The following is a 6,000-nucleotide window of genomic DNA, read 5'->3' on the forward strand; positions in this document are numbered from 1 at the left end:
TTAAAACATTACTAAGATAAAAACCTTGTGGGAAAAAAATCATTGTGAAGGAAAAAAACTACACATATATATAATACGCATAACATCTTGCCTCATTAAAAACCTTACCAGGAAAATCCTATGGGACAAAACCTCGGTTAAGGGAAAAAGAGTACAACGTGTATTTACTCCCCTTCATGAAAACATCACATACTTTCTCATATCCTACGTATTCAATCTTGAATACTAGCTTTTCAAATGACTATTTGAATATATTACTAAGCATTTATATCACCATTATTTTGAAAGTTATGAGTGAGGGAAAATTTTGAGAAAATATATTTTGATCTCTTCAGAATTTCAACAATAATCATAACAAACTTTAATCATGATTCTCTATAAAAATAAAAATAGGTATTTTGGATCATTTTATAATCCTCTTTTAACTACTATTGTCTAAGTCAAATTTACCACATATGTTCAATTATTTCAATTCATATAAATGAAAAATTTCTCGATAATTTCAATATGTTTCTGGCATTCTAAATCCTTCAAGGATCTTAACATAAACTTTACTATATAGTAATTCATAAAAGGTTGCAACAACCATTAGACACAAGTTAAATCTTTCATGAATTGCCAAAATAATATATCTAAAGGTTATTGTCTAAAGCTTATTGCATCCATCACAAAAGAATATTATATACCAGGACTTAGCTGAAAACTTCATATTTTTATTCTGCTTTTGCAAAACTACATTTGCACCCTCACTGGCTTTATACATTTAGATATTTGGACTACTGGTCCAAAAACTCCATGAATTTAATTATACTTGAGTTACTTCTTTCTATTTTGATCAATTTATTCCATATTATATTTCTCAATAGATTTATTCAAGATCCTCATTTTATTTCATTATTTCAATAATGATGTTGCATGCAAAATCATTGTTGACCACTTTTATTATTCAGTTCCACATTTTCTCGAATTGACATAACTTATCGAGATATCTTATTTTCATTATTTTAATCTTTAGTTTCAGTTACCTTAATCTCTTCTGGAATTTCACTTATTAGCTATGTCTTGGGTCTCTTCTAGAGTACCCGCCTCCACTATATGACCATCTAGAAGAATTTTTATCTTTGAAACTGATCAATCTATTATTTATTTTAACTGATTGTCCTACTAGGACTTTGATTCAAATTAAAATATTAGATGGTATACAACACTTGTAACGCCCCCACACCCGAGACCGTCACCGGAGTCGAGTATGAGGTGTTACTAAGCTTAGTTTAACATTTTTAGAACTTTGAATTATTTGTTTCTACATTCACAGCTTTTAAGCTACTTGCGTCACAGTCACAAGAAAAATCATATCTCGAGTTACAAAACTCGAAATTAAGATCCGTAAATTTTCCCTGAATCTAGACTCATAAAACTATCTACTAATTTTTTTCTAGAATTTTTGGTTGGGCCAATTAGTACAGTTTATTAGTTAAAGTTACCCCTGTTTCAAGACTCGACTGGTCTGACCTCTGTTTACTACGAACCACATTTCTCTCTGTACAAAATTCATATGACTATGAAGTTTGTTTATACTAAAACTAGACTAAATAAGGATTCTGAGGATATAAAATACACCACCTAATTATATCTTTACAATTTATGGTGAATTTCTAAAGTAGGAACAGGGGATTCAGAAACTGCTATGACTCTGTTTCACTAAAATTAAAATATCTTCTAACATATACTTCCTTTACTTGTTTCATTTGTTTCATGTGAAACTAGACATAATAAGCTTCAATTTGATATGTATTTCACCACCAAATTCAATTTCTATGATTTTAGTAAATTTTCAAACTCGCGTTAGTATTGCTGCGGTATTCTGTTTATGGTAAATTTCATCCTTTTATGAGTTTTTATGCACTAAGTATCTTAATAGTTTTCCTTAACATCAAACATAATCTAAACTAACCATTTTCATAATTTATCATTATCAAGCATTTCCTCAACCATTTCACAACCATACCATAAGATCATTTACACAAAATGGGTATATTGCTATACATGCCATACTTAAATTTACAAGCCATTTACCAAAAATCTTCGGATAGTGTGGTGAGCCTTCGACCTATCCCGACTCATGAGCTGGCTTGTCCAAAACTACAATGAGTAAGAAGGAGGAGTAAGCATAAATGCTTAGTAAGTTCATATGCAAATAATAAGTAACATAACAAACAGTTATACCACCAACATTAGCATACATCACTAAAACACATATCACATTTTTAATCATTCTTCATCATCTTATTACCTTATCGTGGTTGTATCAATACTCAACCCGAGGGTTAAATACATACCTGTCCAAAATATCCATTTCATATCACTTACCAATACGTCTCTTTACATCTCGAAATTTTCCTCCATTTGAGTAGAACTTTACCCGTTGAACACATCGAATATAATTCGGATACATGGATGACTTGCACATAAGTGCCACATATTCAATCAAGCAATCATGTAACCCGCCCATAAGCGAACTCAGACTCAACTCAACGAGCTCGGGCGTTCGCATCCATAAGTGAACTCGGACTCAACTCAACGAGTTCGGATGCCTAGTTACATCTCACGAACTCGGACTCAACTCAACGAGTTCGGACATTCGCATCCATAAGTGAACTCGGACTCAACTCAACGAGTTCGGATGCTCAACCATCCTAGTGACATGTCACTTGTATCCTAATCTATTCCTAAGGTTCAAACGGGCTTTTCCTCGAACACTTATCCTTGCCGTCTTCCATAGAATGCCAAATCAATACTCAGTAACAATTATATTTAACAAGTAGTTCACATAATTTACATATTATTTGAAATTAACCACAAAGCATACATTTCATAATAAAATTCAGCATAACACATAATTAATATCAATAACTTAAAAATAACAATTATGCTACATTATTTACACATGAACTTACCTTGGTACCAAAATACAAAGATTTTGCAATTTAGTCCACAATCTTTTCTTTTCCTCGATTGAGGTCGATTCCACGTCTTTCTTGATCTAAAATAACACATTTAGCTTATTTAATACTCACATTATCAAATTAATCCTTAACTCAAATTTTGGCAAAATTACAATTTTACCCCTAAACTTTTGCATATTTACATTTTTGCCCCTAGGCTCTGGATTAAACTTTATTCCTTATTCTTATGTTTTACAACATGCTGATCACTTTTCTCTTCTATGGCAACATCAAATTCTCACTCTAACATGTACTTGTGACTATTAGGTATTTTTACCGATTAAGCCCTTTTACTCGCTTTTTGCTTAAAATCGAGTAGTACAAGTTGTCTAACATAATTTAAAACTTCATATTCTATCATAAAACATCAAAATACACAAATTTCACCTATGGGTATTTTTCCAAATATAAACCCTAGGTTAAATTATTGCTAACATAAGCTTTATCGAGTTACGGGATCTCAAAACGTAAAAATCATTAAAAGCGGGCTTGGAATCACTTACTATGGAGCTTGGAAGCTTGAAACAAACCCTAGCTATGGAGAACCCTTGAAATTTCGGCCTAATGAAGAAGATGGACAAAATTGGCTTTTAATTTTATTTTTAATTCATTTTAATAACTAAATAACCAAAATACCCTTACTACTAAACTTTCCAAAATTCCTTCCATGTCCTAATTTTGTCCATGAACTTAAAATTGGTAAAATTGCTATTTAAGACCTCCTCATTAATATTCCAAAACAATTTCATACTAAAAACTTCTAGAATGCAAGTTTTGCAACTTATTCGATTTAGTCCCTACTTTCAATTTAAGCACTTTAGGCATAGAATTTCATCACGAAATTTTCACACAATCATGCAATCATATCATAAACATCAAAATCATTGTAAAATAATTATTTCTATCTCGGATTTGTGGTCACGAAACCACTATTCCGATTAAGCCCTAATTTAGGATATTACAACACTTGGTTATTCTCATTAAGTTTGTAAATACATCTAATAGTTAACTTGTAATGAGTTATCCTTGTTGAACTTCTGGTTCAAATTAATCTCCCCCTAACAAGTTACTATTTCTCTCCCCCTAATGTCGGGAAAACTATCAAATCAAAATTGTAATCACAAATCATGTCATAATTGAATCTCCAATACATTTAAAACATCTAATAGTATAAGGAGACTCATAATTAATATATATTCCCAACTTTTTTTTGAGAAGTAAATCATCTTTGTGCATTTTGGTGGATCAATTGGAATATATGCGCACATACAAAAATTCAAAGATGGGAAATATTTAGCTCTTGATCAGAAACCAATTGTAATGGGGAGTATTTATAACTTATTGGCTTGATCTTATAACACATAAATCAACATAATCTCATGTTGAAATAGGAAGTTTAGCTCTCATAAGTAATTGTTTAGACATTAATTAGAGGCATTCAATCAATAATTTCTCTAAACCATTATGCGTATAAATAACAGACTTCTACAAAAGTTTTTCAAACTCAATCAATAAAAGACTGAGATATAAACTCATCAATATTAGCAAGATGAATTGTCTTAATTGCATGATCTGAAATTAATTATTTAAACAAGCAATCTTGCAAACGACATGTTGCAAGTTGATAACACATATGTGATTATTTTGTAGATGCATCTACCAAAATCATATAATATCAAAACCATCCACATGGCAGATGAATAAGCCCATATTCATTTCCGAAATGCAAAACATTAAATCTCAACTTTAGCTAGTGAGTTTCTAATAAGCAACTTTCATTGAAAACAAGCAACAAATGAGAATTCTTTTAAATTAAGGAATCTTCTAGTTCTTTAATGAATGTCTGTATGAATTCTAAATTAATTTTTGCATCATATATGATCTAGGATGGTCTAACTGGTCACGCCAAGTAGTAAATGCATTTATATTAGTAAACTTCTGGTTTACTTTAACATGCATTTCAATTGTACTAAATTGTAACAAATTGATAATTTTACTATCATTCCTTTTACTTTGTATCCACATATATGTGCTATTGTGACATTTACTACTGGAAATGTCTAAATTAATGTGAAGTCTATAATGCCACTAAGTCAATATATATAATATTCAAATAATTATATGCAATATTTACTTCAGGGAATATGCCAAAATCTTCAAATGCGGGGCATTTGGTATAGTGGTATGATTCTCGCTTCAGATGCGAGAAGTCCCAAGTTTGATTCAAAATACTTTTAAAACCCTTTTAACAAGAGTTTTGCATAATCAGTTAACTATCAAGAATAACTGCCTAGGTCATGTATAGAAACAAGCCTATATTAAATATATCAATAAAAGTCACATCTCAAAAATAAAAATATGACATAATGAAAAACTAGAAAAAAAATTTCATAACCATCATCATAAACATGCATGAAATTTAATTCAAAATACAACCATTCATGCTCATAGAACTTTTCATTTACAATTTCTCATGTCATTTCTCTAAATAATTAACAAATTGAATAAAATAAAACGTATAAACTACTACTTTTAACAATTCTTAATTAAATCAAATCAATAACCATAAAATTCATTGATTTATTAACACAAATTTGCATACTATATATGTTTTAATCAAATATATTATTTAATTATAAAACCTACTATAGCGACATAAATAAATCAGTTAATATTCATTTTCATAAACAAATGATATGCTTAAAACAATATGTAACCCATGTAATCAAAACTTAAAAAGAAGACCATCTAAAATATTTAAACCTTATATCAAGTTGATTTAATATTTAAAGATGTACCTTTTTTTTCCACGTTGAGTCTTGACGATTTTATCAAGAAGTAAGAAAATTAAACTCCAGTAATAGACTTTTAATCCAATCAAAATCTATTAATAGCAAACTTTGAGAGTGGATCTTATTTTCCAAGTGTATAATAGGTACATAACCAATGACTCTTCATAAATAAATTGTCTCTCTTCTTAAGAAGTTCTTGGAAA

This window comes from Gossypium arboreum, chromosome 2 (assembly GCF_025698485.1).
Source record: "Gossypium arboreum isolate Shixiya-1 chromosome 2, ASM2569848v2, whole genome shotgun sequence".
NCBI lineage: Eukaryota > Viridiplantae > Streptophyta > Magnoliopsida > Malvales > Malvaceae > Gossypium > Gossypium arboreum.